The sequence below is a fragment of the Ovis canadensis genome, chromosome 10 (genome assembly GCF_042477335.2).
Source record: "Ovis canadensis isolate MfBH-ARS-UI-01 breed Bighorn chromosome 10, ARS-UI_OviCan_v2, whole genome shotgun sequence".
NCBI classification, from domain to species: Eukaryota; Metazoa; Chordata; class Mammalia; order Artiodactyla; family Bovidae; genus Ovis; species Ovis canadensis.
The window spans coordinates 32,559,357-32,581,853 of record NC_091254.1 but is presented as its reverse complement, the minus strand read 5'-3'; the positions used below and the strand labels follow the sequence as shown (position 1 = coordinate 32,581,853).

The 22,497-nt window shown below is 37.4% G+C and overlaps 1 protein-coding gene across 2 annotated transcripts in view; it reads right to left on the bottom strand.

Annotated features, from left to right (window-relative positions):
- The window catches only part of RB1 (RB transcriptional corepressor 1), a 119,269-nt gene that overhangs the window by 35,812 nt on the left and 60,960 nt on the right, over positions 1–22,497 (bottom strand). The gene's annotated exons all lie outside the window — the stretch shown is intronic.

The window sequence follows — 22,497 nt, the reverse complement described above, 5'->3', positions numbered from 1 at the left end:
ACTAGAGGGTCAAATAACTAAGTACAATTACATTTTCATTTTACTAAACATAAATAAGGTATCGAGTTAGCTGAAGCACTATCTACACTGAAATGCTTTCATTTTCCAACAGATTTTTTATTCCCCAAATTCAAGCAGTTTTCCAAAGTTAACTAAAAAAATTATTTATTAGCATTCAATCTATCTGATTTTCACATTTTCAATCTTTCAAGTCCTGAATACAAATTTGGATAAACAAAACACTCTCTGTTTTAAGGTTTAAGTTTGAATTTCGCTGTTCTCTGGGTTTGAGCTGCAGTGGTTTCAAATAAATCACAGAAGTAAGCTCATGTCAAAACTCATTTCAAAGAAAATAACAGTGGAGGATTTTCTTGCTAGTAAGTGATAGTCTCCTTTAAATGAATCTAAAACAAAATAAATCCTTTAAAAAGAAAACTAGTGAAGAAATTAAACATAGCTCTTTATATCCCAAGAGAAGTATATATGTTGTAAAGATGTTTTCTTCAATTGACCCTGAAGTGCCTTTATTTGATACCATTCTTCAGAAGAAAAAAAAAAAAAAAAAAAAAATATATATATATATATATATATATATATATTTAGCACTCTAAACATATATTTTTGAGTTGGAAAGCAACTAACAATTTAATAATACAGAAGAAAGGTGTAGAGTTTGTAACAGATTTCAAGGAAGTTTTCTTGGATTAAGCATCTGAGCAAGAATTCAAAAGCATGGATATTATTTTAAAATATAAGCAAAAATAGTCATCAGATAGTTGTTACTACTGGAGAAATTTTTGTTGCCTGCTTGTCAATAGGAAGATGAATCAAAAAATTTATAAGATTCTTCTTGAATACATAACAGACAAACATTAGTTTTCCTCAACTACAACTTCAAATCCTAGGTAAATCTTAACTACAGGGACAAAGAGGGTACAAAAGTTATTTTTCTCTGCTGGTTTTGCATTGTTAAGTAAATTATACATTCAGAGGGTTATCTCTTTCCCTTTTACCCAGAAAATCTGTATTAAGAAAACTCAGAATTTACTTTTTGTTTCCTTAGAATGACAATACTAGCCCCTCCCTCCCCCAAAACTGCCCACTGTTTTTTACATCTTGATAAAAGAGTAGATGATTTACCTGATCTTCCTTTCTGTATTAAAGTAAAAGAAGTAAGATGAAAAGTTTTCAGGTGTGTAAAACCACTTTCCAGCATCCTAAGGATTTCGAACTTAGAAGTGATCTTTTCTAAGAAAATCAACCAAGTAGCTAGTTTACCAAAAGAATGTATGAAAATATATGTATTATATCCACAGAAAATTTAAAGGAACTTAAGGCATTACTTTATCAAGGAGTTTTATTTCATATCCTACATTTAAAATACCGAGAGTCAACCTGACGTATAAACCTTAATTATGGGACTGGCATTTAAACAATTAGTGACTCATTTGAGGAATAGAAAATGGGACATCAGCAAATTTCATAAACCCAACTGAGAAACATTTAACTTATAACTGGTATGCAGCTAGCAAGAATCTGAGGCAACTGCAATTTTAGACCTCTGATGAACAAGGTACCCAGTCTTTTGTCACTGTATTAAGTTACTCCTGCCCTGCGGACTGATCTTTACTATCTCCCAACACTCAAGAACTTTTTAATACCTGCATGCCACATCCAACCCCAGATATCACAAATGAGGGAAGATATGACCCTCATATATATAACATTTTATAAATAGTGCCTACTAGTAGATGAATCTTAAGGAAATCCTAAGGGAAATTATTTCTAAAAAGTTCTTTTGAGCTGTCCTGAAAACCAAATAATCCATTTATAATATGACTTCTAAAAAATAAACTCCAAAATTAAAAGAATGAATGGATAAATGTAAAGACACAGAACATACTTAAATCAACCAGAGTATTTAATGATCAACAATGTTCCTTAAATAGCAACATTTTCCAGAGGTCAACATTACACTATCCTAAAATCACTAGTTCTTAAATTTCTTTTATCTCTTTCTTCATTTTTTTCATGACGTCTGCTACCAATTTTTTTGACAGTCAATTTTATAAAAGTACAAAGAATATCACTTAAACAGGGCAATAATCCAGGATAATAAAAGAATATGAAATTAACTCCAGGCAAACTTTTCTAATAAGTCTTTCTCCTTCCATCTCTTAAAAAGATTTATTTCAGTAACTCCTTAAAGGGGAACAAAATTACCAGTGCTAAAAGCAGTGGCCAAAACAGAATTCAAGATACAGGACCCCAGAAGTAGAGATAATTCACAAATTTAATGAATGGTTTTCAAACTCAAAATCTGCTTTACTTATATAGATTCAACCAATACTCTTTGAAAATAATTGGAATATTTATGGCCAGCAGGAATGTGAAAATATATTCAACATCACTAATTAAAACAACAATGAGATATTACTTCATACCTGTTAGAAGGACTCTTCTCAAGAAGCAAAGGGCTAACAGTGTTGGTGAGTATGAGGAGAAAAGAGGACCCTCCCGCAGTGCTGGTGGGAACGTGAATGGGTACAACTATGGGGAGCAGCATGAGATGCCTCAAAAAGTTATGAACAGAACTACCATACGATCTAGCTGTTCCGCTTCTGAGTATTTATTTGAAGAATATGAAAACATTAACTAGAAAAGATACACACATTCCTATGGTCATTGTACCATTATTTTTAATAGCCAAGATATGGAAACCACCTAACAGCCCATCATCAGATGAATGAATAAAGAGTCTGTTATCTATCTGTTAAAAAACCCTTGCCATTTTCAACAACATGGATAGATAGATCCAGGAGGCATTATGCTAAATGAAATAAGTCAGATGAAAAAAAGATAAATACAAATGATTTCACTTGTGTAGAATCTAAAAAACAAAACGAATTAAAAAAACAAAAACGTGTAGATACTGAGAACAGATAGTGATTACTAGAACAGAAGGGCTGAGGGGTAGGTGAATTGGTGAAGGGCATCTATTGTATGGTGATCAATGGTTTTTGGTGATGATCTCTTCATAGTATATACAGCTGTCAGACTGCAGTGGTACACACATGAAATTTATATAATGTTATATACCAATTTTACCTAAATAAAAATAGGAATAACCTATGGAAATAAAATACAATGAGAAACAAATATGTGCTTTTATGGCCAAGTTACAGTTATTAGTCATAGGGTGAATGTGTTGAGTTTCATTATCTTCCTATCAAAATGACTGCTGGGAAATTCATAATTTAAAAACTGAAAGAGTCCGGGGGTCATTTATACAAATTCTTCATCTTAGGTAGAAGAAATGGAAGAAGTAAAAGGCCAAGCAACTTCATGAGGTCACATAACAAGTTAAGGTAGAGTCAGGTAATTTTTTTTTTTTTTGACTTGTCTACTCCTTTAATGGTGGTAAAGGGAGTAGCAGATGCAAAGGCCTCCTTGGAGAGAACCTGATATGTTGAAGAGATTAAACCAAATCCACAGGGTCTGGAGATGGAGGGCTGAGATCCCTCATAAGCCATGATACAGCCATGGCAAGCTCTGAGGAGGTGGGGGGCACGCTGAAGGATTCCAAATAGAAGGAAAGACACGAGCGTGTATTTCGAAAAACTCCCATCCCTCTGATTATAGTGAAGAGATGCATTTAACTTCAGGAAAAAGAAAAAAAACAATCACAATAGGAGCTATATTTATTTCATTTAAATTTAAAGAGATTCTCCTATCCTTCATTTTGGTTATGTCCTTTCCCCCTTATTAAAATGCTTTCTTTTTGAAATGATGGTGATGATGAGTAGGAAGACTATTTTAATGTGTGTTACTTGGGAAAATTAAGTTAGCAGCCCTGTGGAGAAATTGATAACATTCATATACTGCTGGTGGGAAACAAAATGGTGTAACGCTAGTGGGTGGGAATTTGGTGCACACACAGGCACACGCACACACAGTCGCTCACTCCTCTCCTCTACTCCAGCGTTCTGATCTCTAGGTATTTACCTTGAAGACACACTTTCAATAATATAAAAACACATATGTGTACAGGACGCAGTCTTGCTTGAAATTGGAAAACACTGACAATCCCCTAGATGTCCAAGCGCAGAAAACTGGTTGAATAAATCACAACACATATACACATATTCACAGCGCAGTATGTTAGTCTTTGAGAATTCTTAGAGTATAATAAAAATCTTAAAGAGAAATTATCTGTTGTAACTTAATGGAGGCTGAAACTGAGCAAAAACAATAAAAAAATTTTTTGGGGGGGAAAGAGTGAGACACAAAATACAGCTGTTTCCTATTCTAAGTTTTCTTATCATGTTCTAAATCTAGCATGTGCAGGAAGACACCAAAAATACCTTTGATATTTGTCTATTTCTGACAGTAGCAGAAAATATTAAGAACCAATATGCAAATTAATAAAGCCACATATGCAAAGGCCACTTGAATGCATTTTAAAAGAGACTAGGTTGTGACAGTTTAGTTTTTAAAACATGACATAAAAATCTGGAAAAGACAGATGTCAAAAAGTTGGTTCTCTTTTATAATTAAAAGTAACTGAACTTACAGTGTTTAAGAACAATTGCCCTAGAGTGGTTCTAAAATTTTATTAAACTCACTATCAACAACAGCTTCTGATTTTGCTGGAGGAATTCAGAAACTACATTAAATAGAACTGAGATTTCATAAGATACTTCTTTTTTTTGTTCCCTGCACGTCCAGATTCCAGAGTCCTTCCTCACTATTACAGTTAGGATATGACATGACACTAGTTTAGAGACTGAAAATTCTTGGACTACATTCAGGTAATTTTCTAACATCATGGCCTTATAGAAGACACTCTCTGAACAAGAGTACAAGTGCCTCCATTTCAATAGGTTAAGTAACAAGGATATTTCCAAGCTATTCTTTTACAGTTGCCATTTCTCTTGTTTGTACTTGACTAATGAACACTGACCTCAGGGTAATTAGTGACATGATTCACAACTAAAGCACCACAACAAATTCCAACGGCAGTATAACAGAGAACGCTGCTCACATTTAACAATGCTGGAGTTCAGTTACACCTCTCTTCCCCTGAACTTATTCCATTCTGAGAAGGCAGTGAGAGAGACAGAGGTATGTCAGAAGAGAAAATTTCTACATACTTGTAAGCCAGGACAAACAGATCCAATACTGTTTAACTGTGTTCTCAGTCCTCTGTTCTTAGGAAATCACTGTATAGTAGAGACAATGAACTAAAGGACACTAATGATTAATTGTGATGTTTCTAAAAGGTACCATTCTCATAAATGTACATTTATTCCTCATGGCAACCCTGCTAAGTATTATCATGCCCATTTTACAGATGAGGAAAACACAGTCTGAGCTACAGACACATAACTTGCTGAGAATCACCCCAAGCAAGTTACATGGCATCTCTGAATGAACCTCAGAGTTTCCTTGTCTGTAAAACAGGAACAGCAATGTTTATCTTCTGGGAAGATTAAATGGGATATGGTGACGCCAAAATCCAGACAGGAGGATCTGCTACAGCACAGTGACACAAACACAGGTAAAACACGAATAAAGAAGCTAATCCCAATAGTGCATGCACCTGGGGTGAATTAACATACACCACCAGGCAGCACAAAGGTTGAAAGTGCCGCCTCTGGGACCAAACCAGTTTGAGTCAAAATTCTAGCTCTGCTACCAACTTAGTTTTGTGGATAGGGGAAACGTTCTTAATTTCTCTGTGCCTCTGATGTTTCATCCATGAAGCGGTGGTAACGAGAGTATCTACCTTCATACATTTGTCAGAAGTCAATGAGTGAACACAATGTTACCTACTGTCGCTTCTACACTGGAATGTAACATGCATAAGTGAGGGTCATTCTGATGTAGGTCTGCATGATGACCAGATTCCAAAGAACCTAGTGATGAGCTGCTTACAAGCACTGCTTCCTAAAACACGTTTCTATGAGCCATCTAAGGGACATTTTTGAGTTTGAGATTTTTATGTTCCTGAATTTCTTTAGTCCTTTGTGCCAATTCATGAACAAGGAGAATGTGTCATATGGATGATGGGGGAGGGGAAGGGAGACATGAATGGACAAGTCATGAATACTTTCCCTCCACAGTGAACTCGAGCAATTTCTCATGTGTGTCAGGGTGTTCCAAAGATTAAAAAAAGAGACAAGAGCATAGAGAAAAGAACACACTGAGGAGTCAAGCCCCGGGCTCAAGACAAGATGGCACTTGAACAAAGGTCTAGAGATGGAAAAAATTTTATGTTTAAAACCATAAACAGATCTGGATCAAGAACTCAGGTTCACATAAACATTCAATACAGGAGAAGATGTGGAACAATTTATAACAGTTATCTCAGTTTCTTTGGGTTTTCTGTTCGTAGTTTTTTAAAATATGAAGAACTACATAAAAAACCACTTAATGCCTCACTGCTTCTTTAATGGTTCAATTATGAAGAAAAGTTACTTTATTAAATTGAGCTTACTTAGAGCTTTATAAAGCAATCACTTATTTGCATTTCAGTGGATAATTTTTCATATGAACTAAGTTACTATCCTTATTTTTGTGCTTTTTCTGTATATCTGTATTTTTTTTAACTTCTTTCTAGACTACTTCACTAGTAGGACACAAGGTCCCTATCAAAAATTTTATTTCTAAGATATTGCCTTCCTTTATTTTTCATTCTTGGACTTTACATTTTTTCATTCTTACAGAAGATGTTAGGCATACCTGAAATTTTTCATTTAAAACTCAGAAAGAACTCAGTTTTAACATTTCAATCTATAAAGAGAACTAGTTTTCCATTTCACCTCACTCTCACCCTTCCCTTCAATCTCCCTGAGAGTTGACTCAAATATTTAATTTTCTCAACCCTAAACTACATACAGATTGAAAAAAATACTTATATTACTATATTAAAATATCATTCGGAGAGCTACATAAACGGAACATACAGATGCACAGTAACTTCTTTTAAAATCTAGTTTTCTCCCTTCGTAAAGTCTTCTAATCTTTTCTTCCTGAGGAATCTAGTAGATCAACGGTGACAGTACACCACACAAAGGAGTGCCTCACAAAGGGCTGCATTTTCTCCCGTTTCCAGTACCAACCAGCTCCAGGGCAAAACAGTCATCTTGTTACTCAAGATAAAAAATGTACATGCTATGATTTTCATTTAGAATAACATTTTATACTGTCTTCTGTGCGGGACTACATGCTACAGTGGTAATAAATACAGTGTGAATGAATAAACAGAAATAATGTGGTACAATGAAAGGAGAACTTTCCTAGACTAACACCAAGTCTGGAATCAAACCAGTCTGGGTTCAAATGCCAAGTGGGTGACTCTAGACAAACTGCTTAACCTCCCTGAGCCTGCTTCCACTTTTGAAAAACGGAAACAGTATTAACAGCATCACAGGATGATTATGAAAATTAAATTAGACAAATACTTTTGGTGCACAGCACACTGCAACTAGTCAAGGAGTATTAGCTGCCATCCATCTACGGCTAATGAGCTGCTAGCTGGGAGACAGATTCCTAGGTTCCTCCTCATACGGGAAATTAGATTCACGCCTATACCTACTTTGTGGAGTCAGTGTAAAGAATTAAGAGAGTACTTCACTTTAAAGTCAAAATCATGTAAAGTCATCTAGGATTTGGCCACTCTAAAGAGTGGTCCATGGGCTAGCAACATCAGAAGCACCTGGGGGCCTATAAGAAATGCTCAATCTCAAGTCCTGCCCTAGAACCACGTGATAAGAAAATTTATTTTAATAAGATCTCCATGCATAGTAAAGTTTGAAAAATACTACTAAGAAAATAATCCTCTGCCTAGAAGGAAGAAAAGAACATTATCAATATCAACTTTGCCAAAAACCCAAAAGTACAAAGGGCATTTACAATAGAACATACTGATTTAATTAGCTCAGGAAAGTAAGTTGGAGAAAACAGGCATCACGGACTGACAGGATCTGAAATTGTGAGAAATACAGAATAATTCACAAGGAAAGGGAGGGGGAAGGCAGGAAAAAAAATTAAAACACTGGGTAAAGAGCACAATATTTTCCAGAAGCAAATGGGTACTCTCACCCATGAATAATACAGTAATGTCTATAATGATGTCCCTAGCTCAAAAAGTAAAATTACTTTAAATACACTCTGCCAAAGAAGACAAGAAAGCATATATATTCTCTTTCAAAATTATTTCCCTCAAAAAACCTGTGTGTTTACACACACGCACACATATACACACATATATTTTCTTTTTAAGTAGTGCATAAAAAAAATTCAACCCTGAATATTCATTGGAAGGACTAATGCTAAAGTTGAACTCTACTTCGGCCACCTGATTGGAAGAACTGACTCACTGGAAAAGACCCTGATGCTGGGAAAGATTGAGGGCATAAGGAGAAGGGAGCAACAGAGGATGAGATGGTTGGATGGCATCACTGACTCAATGGACATGAATCTGTGCAAACTCCAGGAGATAGTGAAGGACAGGGAAGCTTGGTGTGCCGCAGTCCATGGGGTTGCAAAGAGTCAGACACAACTTAGCGACTGAATAACAACAACAAAATTATCTTGTACATTCACTTTTGTACAATATCTCATTTACCAAGAGAGCTAGCTCTTCACTTTTAAAGAGATTAAAAACAGACTTTTGAGACTAATTTACTAGTCTTAAATCAGGACTCATGTACCATTGCCAATGTGGTCCATAATTTTCCCCCAAATATCTTTCCACATTTCCACAGCCAGTTTAAGTTTTTTCCCATCCACTTACAATTGATCACTCCCTCCTTTGACCCTCATGGCTTATCTTATTTCTCAGTATATCACAATGATTTACTTTCCTATAGGTTCCAAGTCTCTTTAAGGGTAGGCACTATTTCCCATGTCATTAGATACCTTCCTGGGGCAAGTACAATTCCTTTCAAATAACTGATAGATAAATATCAGGTACGATCCAAAGAGAATTGGGGAAAACTGAGGTAAAGGAGAGCAGGGAAATGAGACCTCTCTGTTATCCTTTTTTGAAAAATGTTTCTTCAACATTTTATACATTGTGAAGCAATCTAAAGTAGTGGCACACCTTCAGCAGCGGCAAATAATTCGCAACATTTAAATAGTTTTGTAGAATCATAAAATATGTGAGCTAGAAATACTAAAATCTTTTTGGTCTGTCTCAATTTACAAAGCAAGAAACTAAGACAGAGACATTAACTTATACGTGGAAGAGGCAGGCTCTAAATGTCAGGTCTTCTGATACCCACATTAGGCCACACTCACTCTCACTATGTCAATGTGGTTTGCTCCAGAGATCCAAGAACACTCTGAACACAGTGTTTCACCATGTTGCAAAGGAAGGATACTCCAATAAAAAAGATTAAGAAAAACAAACCAAAACAACAATAAACATAGGGAGTGCTTGAAGAATAGCAGAAGGCTAGAAAGGTAAGGCAGGGTCCAATTATCACAACCAGAGTAAAAAGGCTGCATTTATCTAGTGGCAATGGGAGCTACTGTGGGTTTCTGAACAGGAACATTGCATGAAAAAGCATTTAAGAATATTCACTCAGCACCAAACTATAGAATGCAGGGTAGTACCAAAGCTGCGAGACCAGGCAGGAGTCTATAATGGTATGTTCAAGGTAAGAAGGTAATGATGTGATCTAGGAAAATGTAAATGAAAATAGATATTTAACATACTAAATAAATATGACACATGGTAATTTTGGGGGGGGTTTCTGTATTTATAATTACTGATCAACTTTAACTAATGCTTTTGAACTGTGGTTAGAGAACTTCTTAGAGAAGACTCTTGAGAGTCCCTTGGAAAGCAAGATCAAACCAGTCAATCCTAAAGGAAATCAACCGTGAATAATCTTCCACAACAATAGTCTTGTGGAAGGACAGATGCTGAAGCTAAAGCTCCAATACTTTGGCCACCTGATGTAAACAGTTGACTCACTGGAAAAGACCCTGATGCTGGGAAAAACTGAAGGCAGAAGGAGAAGAGGGCAACAGACAATGAGATGGTTGGATGGTATCACTGATTCAATGGACATGAACTTGGGCAAACTCCAAGAGACTGTGAGGGACAGGAAAGCCTGACGTGCTGCAGTCCATGGAGTCGCAAAGCGTTGCACACGACTTGGCGACTGAACAACAACATTTTATATTACAAGACTACATAAAACTACAGAGAAAAAGAAGAAAAAAATGTTCGGTATTCAAGCCCTGATGACTTGAAAAGTAAAATGTAAAAATACAAATATTGGGAAGCAAAGGTGTATGTAGAACAAAATAAAATAATTTTAGCTTTGAAAGGTAAAGTCAAATATTCTAAATCACTTGAAAGCACCTACTTAACCATGGGAATTAAGAGCAAGAAATTAGGAGTATCCTGGGTCAGAATGAGAAACATTATAAAACCACAGTGATGTTTTCAGAACGAATCAGATTTTTAAAAACTAAAATGTTTTGCTGGAAAAAAGATAAATATATGCTTACTTAAAAAAAACTCATAAAAAAAAACTCATGAGGAGCTTTAAAAAAACCCAACATAAAGCATGGTTGCTGTATAAATATAGTATATGACATCATATTACCTCACCATCCTTATTTTTTTAAGTGTTAAATACAGCTTAATCATTATCTTACAATTCATTTGCCTTCCTGAGACATTGCTCTTTGTAAAATATAACTTTTGAAAAAAACTAACGTCTAATGATAAATACTAAAACCATTGTGCAAAGTGCACCAGAGGTTAATGATCTACCATCCAAACACACAACAGATATCCTTTCTGGCTTTTTCAGAGCCACAGGCTTTTCTCCCTTTTGTGTTCATTTCCTGTCAAGTTTGACATTTCAAAAGAATACCAAAGAAGCTTAAAAATTTGTTTACAAGTGTGTCATTAAATCAGGACTCTAAAAATAAAAGCTATTCATTACAACTGTACTGATGTACAAAAGAGGCCTTTATTTAAATTTTGGAAAAATAGTAAAAAAAAAAAAAAAAAAAGGAAACATTTTTAATCTTTTCTTATATAGAAGTGCTCTGGTCCAATATTTTTGCAATTGAATGAAGAAACTTGCTGATGTGTAGTGACTACAAAAAAAAAAGCCACACACAATAGAATCCAATTTAATGAGTCAGCTATATTTGATAGCATTTAGAGGAGGCTCAGCTTTCTTATGATTTATTAAAATTTAATACCACAATTAATTACTAATACTTCTACATTCTCCATATAATAAGTATCCTCCGAAATACTATTATTCAGAAGATATGATGCATTTAATACAGGAAAATAGAAATGAAACCCTAAATATTCTTTAACTATACATACTCAAAAATCTTTATCAATCACTAAATACTATACATAACTCTTTTGGCTGTGATAAAGGAACAGAGACCAGATTTGTCTTAACTACAAAATCAAACAACATAAATAATAGTTTTTAGACACTGAGTACAGGCTAGTAATAGGACAAGCAGTATAAGACAGTAACTCCTGGGGGGAAAAAAGCAAATGCTTAAGCTCCACCTTTGCCTGGAGACTTCCCAGGTTACGAGTCAGGGAGGAGAAACTGAAATAGACCTCAGTGGTCTCCCTGGTTGAAGAAACAGAATTGAGAATTCAAGACAGAGAAATTAGGAAAACTAGCAGGACAGAGTAGCAGAGGAGAGACTTACACAGAAAAGAAAGAGTTGCAAAGAGAGCGCTCCAGGAGTCTGCAGAGAGTTACTCTTGGTCTTTACCCCAGTCCTGATCACCGCCTGCAAACTACTGGAGGCCAAAAAAAGAAGCGTGAGAAGAAGCAGAACCATTCCAGGAGCTGTAACAGGGCCAAGAAGAGTTCTGATTTCCACCAGCCAGTCTGGAAAAACCTTGTAATGTATGAGACACCAGGTAGAGCACCTAGAAGGGGAATGCCTCAAGAGTGGGGGAAAATTAGTCATAAGATTAAAGATTGGCTTTGTCTAGAAAAAAGAAAAGCCTTTAAAGGATCAAATGCTTCCAAGTAACTGTGTCCCAAGACACAAGAATAGTGAAGGGAATATGAAAATATCCAGGACCACTAAGGTAAAATTCACAAGGACTGGCATCCAATAAAAAGTTACCAAGCAGCACCGCCCCCCAAAAAGAGACCCTTCAAAAGAGAAGTTATCAGTCAATAGACAGTACTAAAAAGATATAGATATTAGAATTAGTGGACAGGGACTTTAAAATAATTATTATAACTATATTCCAGATGTTGAATGTAAAGGAAAGCACAGACATGCTGAAGAGAGATATGAATGATTTAGAAAAGGATTCAAATCAGATTCTAGAGATGAAAAATCTAATACCTAAGATTAAAAGCACAGTAGATGGAATTAATAGCAAATAAGACATTTCAGAAGGAAAAAATCAATGAACTTGAAGACAGGTGTAATAGAAACAATTTCAAGTGAAACAGAAACAGAAACATCCGGGACAGCAACCAGAGCACCAGGGAGCAGTGGGACAATTTTAAGTGACCTAATACATGTGTGACCAGAATCCCTGCAGGAAGGGGTGAGAGGAGTCAACAAAAACATTTTGAGAAAATAACGGCCCCAGATTTGATGCAATCTATAAGCCCACATTTCGAAGTAGAATGCCAAGCAAGAGAAACAGGAAAAAAACTGAATTAAGGCACATCTTAATCAAATTGATTAAAACTAGAGATAAAGAGCTGCTCTGTAAGAAGGGCAACTACTATAAAACCAAAAATGCTATGCTGCTGCTGTTGCTGCTAAGTCGCTTCAGTCGAATGCTATGAGATGCACAGTTTCTCATATGAGAACTCAGGAGGATAAGACGAGGAGGGGGAAAAAAAAACAAAGGGAGGGAGAGGTCAGCACATACCAGGCAGGAGCAAGGTACCAGACTTCTAAGAAACATTTTAGAAGTGAATCTTGCCCCAGACCCCAGCTGACACTGCATGGTCTGGGAGGAACTGTCCAGTCTAGCTCTTCCCAGATTCCTGACCCACAGAATCATAAGCAAAATAAAATGATTGTTTTAAGCCACTAATGTGCCATTCAGCAATAGATAACTCGCTTATATCAACATTTAATCCTTCCTTTCCCATCTTGAAAAATAATTATCCTGCTGCCTGACGTACCTCCAGCTATACCTTTACTTCCCTTTACAGATAAAACTGGTAGGAACTATTTATAACCACTGTCTCCACGTTATTTCTCACTCATAACTCAGCCAAATTCCGCTGAGATCTACTTCTGCTCCCACATCACTTCCGACAGTCCTTGCTACCTTCACCAGCGGCTTCCTTGTTGCCGAAACTAATAGCCACTCTTCAGCTGCTACTGACACTCAGACCTTTTCATTCTCTTTCTGACACCACTGCTGATATTTCTCCTTAGTGACAGGAGGATTCCTTGATTTGATCTCTTTTGTAGGCTTCTGTTTTCTGTCTACCCCTTAACTGTTGGTGCTCCTTAGGATTCTGTCCTAAATTACATTCTCTTTTTGTACTACACTCTCCTGTTAAGTGACTTTATTCTATTTCCTAAACTTTAGTCATTTGGTAAAACACAGGGATTTATAGTTTTGGAGCCAGAGAGACCTGTGTTTGAGCCATAAGCTCTGCTGTTTAGCTTATATGGTTTAGGGTAAGTTATTAAACTTCTCTAAGCATTATTTCCCTCATTTAGAATAATAATACCTCATGGATTATTATAAAAGTCAAATGAGATAAGCACTCACCATAGTGTGGGTGACACAAGATAAACCGTCAATAAAAGGTGGTAATTTCTGTTACTATATATGTGCCAGCAGCTCTCAGGTTTCTGTTCCTGGCCTAGAATTTCCTTCCTAAACTCCAGACACACATACCCAACTGCCTCTTGACACCTTTACTTGATGATCTACAAGCAATTCAAACTCAACATAACCAAATTTCACCTCCAAGGAAATCTCATTCAATTCCAGCTATCTTTAATGAATGACACTACCTTAACATCATACGTTGACCCTTTCTCTGTCCTTCATTCTCACTCGTGTAATTAACTGCCATATCTTATAATACAAAGCCAGAGACGCTGCTCCAAGTGCTTTTCCCATACATTAACCCATTTAAAATGGAACACACACATGTAATAAGATACAAAGTTTATAAATGACCAGGAAGTAGTATTGATCAACACTGTAAGACTGCAAAGGAGGAAAGAATGACTATAGATTTAGGATGGTCTCAAAAGGCAAAGTGGAAGCAGACCTGAAAATCTGGTAAAATAAAAAGGGGAAAGTATTTCAGGTGGAGCTTATGAAGTGAACAAAGACTCAGAGACAGGCACAGACAAACATGAATGTGTGACTAACAGCAAACAGAGACGTCTGAATCGAGAACAGAATATAAGGAAAGTATTCTCAAAATATTTTGGACTCAGCATCTTTTAACATTCTTAAATTATTGAGGACCCAGAAGTTTTTGTTCAAGTGAGTGTGTCTATCAACATTTGAGAGCCCCTTGGACAGAAGACCCTGGCGGGTTACAGTCCATAGAGTCACAAAATGTTGGACATGACTGAAATGACTTAGTATGCATGCAATATTACTGTGTTAATAATTAAATTTAATTTAAAGTTAGTTAAGAAAACTAAGATCATGGTATCTGGTCCCATCATTTCATGGGAAATAGATGGGGAAACAGAGGAAACAGTGTCAGACTTTCTTTTGGGGGGCTCTAAAATCATTGTAGATGGTGACTGCAGCCATGAAATTAAAAGACACTTGCTCCTTGGAAGAAAAGCTGTGACCAAGCTAGACAGCATATTAAAAAGCAGAGACATTACTTTGCCAACAAAGGTCCATCTAGTCAAGGCTATGGTTTTTTCAGTAGTCATGTATGGATGTAAGAGTTGGACTGTGAAGAAAGCTGAGTGCCAAAGAATTGATGCTTTTGAACTGTGGTGTCGGAGAAGACTCTTGAGTGTCACTTGGACTGCAAGGAGATCCAACCAGTCCATCCTAAAGGAGATCCGTCCTGGGTGTTCATTGGAAGGACTGATGCTGAAGCTGAAACTCCAATACCTTGGCCACCTCATGTGAAGAGTTAACTCATTGGAAAAGACCCTGATGCTGGGAGGGATTGGGGGCAGGAGGAGAAGGGGACGACAGAGGATGAGATGGCTGAATGGCACCACTGACTCGACGGACATGAGTTTGAGTGAACTCCGGGAGTTGGTGATGGACAGGGAGGCCTGGCGTGCTGCAGTTCATGGGGTCGCAAAGAATCGGATACAACTGAGTGACCGAACTGAACTCAAGTATAATTAAAACTGAAAAAATTTTAAGAATACAATTTATCTGAAATAACCAAAATAAGCTTGCTATGGACATGAGTTTGAGTAAGCTCTAGGACTTGGTGATGGACAGGGAGGCCTGGCATGCTGCAGTCCAGTGCTGCAAAGAATCGGACGTGCCTGAGCGACTGACCTGAAGTGAACTGAAGCTTGCTACATGTTAACAGAGCTAACATTTTCATGGAGCCTAACTCTATTTCCCTAAATAAACAAAAAATTAAAACAGTGGCAGAGCTTTACAATCCTGCACATCCTTTTAATATCTAGCCTATACAACAGACCTGAATTCTCATATCTGCTTCTGTATTTCCTTCATTGAAATGTGTTGTCTGTTTGAAGTATAAGAATATCTGGCCTCACACAACATGTAGTTGAAAAAACAAGGAGTATTTTAATAGACTTTTCAGATAATAAAGGATATTCTTTTTTGGCACTACCCTAAAACTCAACAAGCAGTAGTTTCTTAAAGGTTAATTGCAATGTGAAATTGGAAGTAATTTTCATGAATTTTAATTTTCATTGAATTTTTAACCTTAATTTTCATGAATTTTAATTCATGAATTAAACTTCACATTCTGATACCTTAGAAACCATTGATTGATCGATCAAAGACCTTAAACTCTGAATAAACTTCTTACTCATGTGTGATTTTATAGCATGATGCACAGATCTTACAAGGCTGATGAATCTCTCTATGTAATGTTGAACAATCACATTTACTAACACTACCACTGAATTCATCAGAAAAGTCTTTGATGTACTGGGAAGCTATTCTGCTTACAGTGAATACAAGATTATCAAAATTCTAATTTTCCCTTGAGAACTCAAAACTTATCACTGGCAATGTTTATCATTAGTTGCGTTCAACCACACTGTACTTGAGAATACAGATTATATAAAATAAATACTTTTAACTGGCTCATCAATGATGTTATTAAAAGACAACAGGCATGTTTTACGTTGTTTCTTTTTTAACTGAGAGTTTGTGGTGGTGAAGAATACACTGACCACAAACCTGGAGGGGAGGGGACTTAAGGGCAGAACACATACAAGTATATATGTGGCTGATCACCAGAACCCCTTCGCTGTTCACCAGAAACTCTCATAACATTGTTAATCAGCTATACCCAAACACAAAATAAAAAGCTGAAAAAAAAAAAAAAAAACCACAAATGCTTTGATGCTACTGCTCTAATCCGGTGCAAAGGTTCCAAAAGTTTTGGAATAAATGTCATTGGCATAAATGTCAACAGAGTGAAAAAAAGAAATAACATCTTAACAGTAATATGAAAATAGCTTTCACACTGCAGCTCCCCTAAAATGTTTTCTGGGATCACCAGGGGATCACAGACCATACTTTAAACAGCTAATAAGAAAAAAAGGAAGAGACAAAGCTTCTAAAAGAAGCCTTGCAATCATCAAATATTTACTTAAAATTCCCACACTAAAAACATACATTTGATTCCTTTGACCCTCTCTGTAAGCTGGGTAATTATAGAACTGTATCCTGAACACCATAAATGTTTAAGTTGTAAAGATTCTGGATTTTGCTATTTCTCTCGAATGAGTATTTTTTGTTTCTTTGTCTTAAAGCAGGTAATTATTTTTACTGAACTTGAGTTGTAAACTGTTTATTCACCAGCAGCTTCTGTTTCAAGTCACATCTTTTGCTTCAAGCTGGTTTTAGAAAAGGCAGAGGAACCAGAGATCAAATTGCCAACGTCCACTGGATCATCAAAAAGGCAAGAGAGTTCCAGAAAAACATCTATTTCTGCTTTATTGACTATGCCAAAGCCTTTGACTGTGTGGATCACAATAAACTGTGGAAAATTCTGAGAGAGATGGGAATACCAGACCACCTGACCTGCCTCTTGAGAAATCTGTCTGCAGGTCAGAAAGCAACAGTTAGAACTGGACATGGAGCAACAGACTGGTTCCAAACAGGAAAAGGAGTTCGTCAAAGCTGTATATTGTCACCCTGCTTATTTAACGTATATGCAGAGTACATCATGAGAAATGTTGGACTGGAAAAAACACAAGCTGGAATCAAGATTGCTGGGAGAAATATCAATCACCTCAGATATGCAGATGATACCACCCTTATGGCAGAAAGTGAAGAGGAACTAAAAAGCCTCTTGATGAAAGTGAAAGAGGAGAGTGAAAAAGTTGGCTTAAAACTCAACATTCAGAAAATGAAGATCATGGCATCCGGTCCCATCACTTCATGGGAAATAGATGGGGAAACAGTGTCAGACTTTATTTTGGGGAGCTCCAAAATCACTGTAGATGGTGATTGCAGCCATGAAATTAAAACACGCTTACTCCTTGGAAGAAAAGTTATGACCAACCTAGATAGCATATTCAAGAGCAGAGACATTAACTTTGCCGACTAAGGTCCGTCTAGTCAAGGCTATGGTTTTTCCAGTAGTCATGTATGGATGTGAGAATTGGGACTGTGAGGAAGGCTGAGCACCGAAGAATTGAAGCTTTTGACCTGTGGTGTTGGAGAAGACTCTTGAGAGCCCCTTGGACTGCAAGGACATCCAACCAGTCCATTCTGAAGGAGATCAGCCATGGGATTTCTTTGGAAGGAATGATGCTAAAGCTGAAACTCCAGTACTTTGGCCACGTCATGCAAAGAGTTGACTCATTGGAAAAGACTCTGATGCTGGGAGAGATTGGGGGCAGGAGGAGAAGGGGACAGAGGATGAGATGGCTGGATGGCATCACGGACTCGATGGACATGAGTCTGAGTGAACTCGGGGAGTTGGTGATGGACAGGGAGGCCTGGCGTGCTGCAATTCATGGGGTCGCAAAGAGTCGGACACGACTGAGCGACTGAACTGAACTGAAAGCCACTTTGAGACAGGCTTTGCTGGTGGCTCAGTCAGTAAAGAATCTGCCTGCAATTCAGGAGAGCAGGGTTCAATCTCTGTGTCAGGAAGATCCCTCAGAGAGAAGAATGGCAACCCACACCAGTAACTTTGCCTGGAGAATTCCATGGACAGAGGAGCCTGGCAGGCAACAGTCCATGGTTGTTTCAATTTTCCAGTTTCCCTAGTCAGAAAGCCTGAGATTCTCCCACTGGCACTCAGTTCAGTTCAGTTCAGACACTCAGTCCTGTCTGACTCTTTGTGACCCCATGAATCGCAGCACGCCAGGCCTCCCTGTCCATCACCAACTCCCGGAGTCCACCCAAACCTATGTCCATTGTGTCAGTGATGCCATCCAACCATCTCATCCTCTGTCGTCTCCTTCTCCTCCTGCCCCAAATATCTCCCAGTATCAGGGTCTTTTCAAATGAGTCAGCTTTCCGCATCAGGTGGCCAAAGTACTGGAATTTCAGCTTCAGCATCAGTCCCTCCAACGAACACCCAGGATGGACTGGCTGGATCTCCTTGCAGTCCAAGTGACTCTCAAGAGTCTTCTCCAATACCACAGGTCAAAAGCATCAATTCTTCAGTGCTCAGCTTTCATTACAGTCCAACTCTCCCATCCGTACATGACTACTGGAAAAACCATAGCCTTGACTAGATGGACCTTTGTTGGCAAAGTAATGTCTCTGCTTTTCAATATGCTGTCTAGGTCTGTCATAACTTTTCTTCCAAGGAGCAAACGTCTTTTAATTTCATGGATGCAATCACCATCCACAGTGATTTTGGAGCCTCCCAAATATAAAGTCAGCCACTGTTTCCACTGTTTCCCCATCTATTTCCCATGAAGTAATGAGACCAGATGCTATGATCTTCATTTTCTGAATGTTGAGCTTTAAGCCTACTTTTTCACTCTCCTCTTTCACTTTTATCAAGAGCTCTTTAGTTCTTCTTCACTTTCTGCCATAAGGGTGGTATCATCTGCATATCTGAGTTATTGATATTCCTCCTGGCAATCTTTATTCCAGCTTGTGTTCTTCCAGCCCAGCATTTTTCATGATGTACTCTGCATATAAGTTAAATAAGCAGGGTGACAAAACATAGCCTTGACGTACTCCTTTTCCTATTTGGAACCAGTCTGTTGCTCCACGTCCAGTTCTAACTGTTGCTTCCTGACCTGCACATAGGTTTCTCAAGAGGCAGGTCAAGTGATCTGGTATTCCCATCTCTTTCAGAATTTTCCACAGTTTCTTGTGATCCACATAGTCAAAGACTTTGGCAGTCAAAGCAGAAATAAATGTTTTTCTGGAACTCTCTTGCTTTTTCAACAATCCAGCAGATGTTGGCAATTTGATCTCTGGTTCCTCTGCCTTTTCAAAAACAAGCTTGAACATCTGGAGATTCAGGGTTCATGTACTGTTGAAGCCTGGCTTGGAGAATTTTGAGCATTACTTTACTAGCATGTGAGATAAGTGCAATTGTGCGGTAGTTTGAGCATTCTTTGGCATTGCCTTTCTTTGGGATTGGAACAAAAACTGGCCGTTTCCAGTCCTGTGGCCACTGCTGAGCTTTCCAAATTTGCTGACATACTGAGGGCAGCACTTTCACAGCATCATCTTTCAAGATTTGAAATAGCTCAATTGGAATTCCATCACTTCCACTAGCTTTGTTCGTAGTGATGCTTCCTAAGGCCCACCTGATTTCACATTCCAGGATGTCCGGCTGTAGGTGAGTGTGAGTGATCACTTCTTTGTGATTATCTGGGTCGTGAAGATCCCTTTTGTACAGTTCTTCTGTGTATTTTTGCCACCTCTTCTTGATATCTTCTGCTTCTGTTAGGTCCACATCATTTCTGTCCTTTATTGAGCTCATCTTTGCATGAAATGTTCCCTTGGTATCTCTAATTTTCTTGAAGAGATCGTGAGTCTTTCCCATTCTGTTGTTTTCCTCTATTTCTTTGCACTGATCGCTGAGGAAGGCTTTCTTATCTCTCCTTGCTATTCTTTCGAACTCTGCATTCAAATAGATATATTTCCTTTTCTCCTTGCTTTATGTCTCTTCTTTTCACAGCTATTTGTAAGGCCTCCCCCTATACCTTCCAGCCCCAGGCTAAAAGCTTCCTACCCAGGCCCACAACACCCTTACTCCATTTCTTAACCCACAGCACCCTTACTCCATTTCTTAACTCAGCTGTCTGCTCTAAAAGGTCAGTGACTCAGTGGAAGAGAATCTGCCTGCAAATCAGGAGACACAGAAGCTGTGGGTTCCACCCCTGGGTCAGGAAGATCCCTTGAAGAAGGAAATGGCAATCCATCCAGTATTTTTGCCTGGAAAATCTAATGGACAGAGGAGCCTAGTGGGCTACAGTCCATGGGGTCTCAAAAGTCCATGGGGTCTCAAAAGTCCATGGGGTCTCAAAAAGTCAGGCACAACTGAGTGTGCACAGGTTTTATAGCTGTATTTTTTTGTGAGGAGTCATATGGTATGGTCTCCCTCCATATTACCAGAGGTACAGATTCCTTACAAAAGATTTTTCATCTGAGGAATTAGAATCATGAGAGTTGTTCTGCATTTATAAAAAATTACTCTGGTGCCTGTGAGAGAAACAGTGTTAAGGTAGCCACACGTGTGTAGATCAAGAGGAAAAATCCACAGAAGTCCACAAAAAAGACCATTTAGAGAATAAACTACCTGGTCTATTTCGGTTTACAAAGATTTTACTGAAAAAATCTAACACAGTCTGAATATACTGAAAGTAAACTATCCAAATCTCACCTCATCATCTACTGGCATGATAAACTGCTTAACAGATTTAAGAGGCCTAAACGTCTGTAAGTCATTTGGCCCAATGCTTAGGCATGGTTCATTTTAAACCACCCCTAATCTTCCAGATTTCCAGAGGACAAGATTTCACTATGTTTTTCAATAGATTATTTAGCATTTTATATTCATATATTGCCTGTTAATCTCTCTGGGATGAAAAAAAAAACAGAAGTGTGCTTATGCCTTCTTAAAGTAATTCTGTTCTTGATTTAGTATTTCTCAAGACTGTGCAGTAAAGGTACTCAATCCTTTTCCCATGTAACCATTAAAAATAAAATTATGTTCTTTCTTTCATTAAATTACCAATGAGTAAAGTAAGTAGTATCTCACTTGATGTTTCCCTGTGAGTATGTTCTCATAAATATCCTCAGTTCAGTGACAGATTCTGACTGTAATACAGAAACAAAAAACCAAGCAGGTTTGCTCTGATTCTTGATCTGGATTTTGGTATCATAGGTATGCTGAATTGCTCTGATTCTTGATCTATATGTTAGCAATGTGGGTACATTCTATTTGTAAAAAATCCTTTTTAGTACAACTTGTGAAATATGCTTTTCTGTATATATGTTATACTTCAATAAAGAAAAAAATCCTACAGTCTGTGAAAGCTCAAACTTATCTATGGTATGCCCACTCTCTGAAGTGTTAATTATTCTCACAGGAAAGACTCACATATTATGTTGTGTGGCATGACTTATGTTCATAGTTACCCACCACCACTCTGTTCTGTTTATGATTAAAACAGCAGTATGTATTGATTTTTTTAGAATTCAAACACTAAAAGTAGTCTATAATCTCATCCCCTAGAAATACCAAAGTTAGAATTTAAATTCAGAGGCTTATGAAGTCCACACTATTCTATTATTAAAAAACTGTACCCTTGACCAGACTTTGTGCATGTTACTTTTCCTCCAAAAATTCTCAAAAATAAAGGAATATTGTTTAGAATCCTAGAATACCAGTAACTGAACTCAACAGGCTTGAACATAAGCAATTTTCAATAGTAAATTTCTACTACTTCCTCTATAATTTTCAGAGCTCATATCTTTTCTATATCCTCACAATATCTACCTCAATGCAAGGCATATAGCAGATGTGCATTGACAGAAATAAAGTTCTCTAAAAGAAATAAGAATAGTCACTTTCAGATGATACAATAATGCCTTGATCTCAGTTTCTAGGAAAAGCAGGCATGGCACCCTCTGAAAAGCACTCTGTTTATTCCATTTATTGATCTATGTATTTATTTTTGCTACTTTCACTGAACCCCCAGATTCTGAGAGTTCTCTCCTAACTACTCCTTTTTTTTTTTTTACAAAGCAGAAGCTTTTGTATAAAAGACTTACCCAATTCAATCATAGCAATACAATGTCTATCAACTTCCCCTACTTCTCTCCTTTTCTATCCTCTCTGTCTATACAGCAAT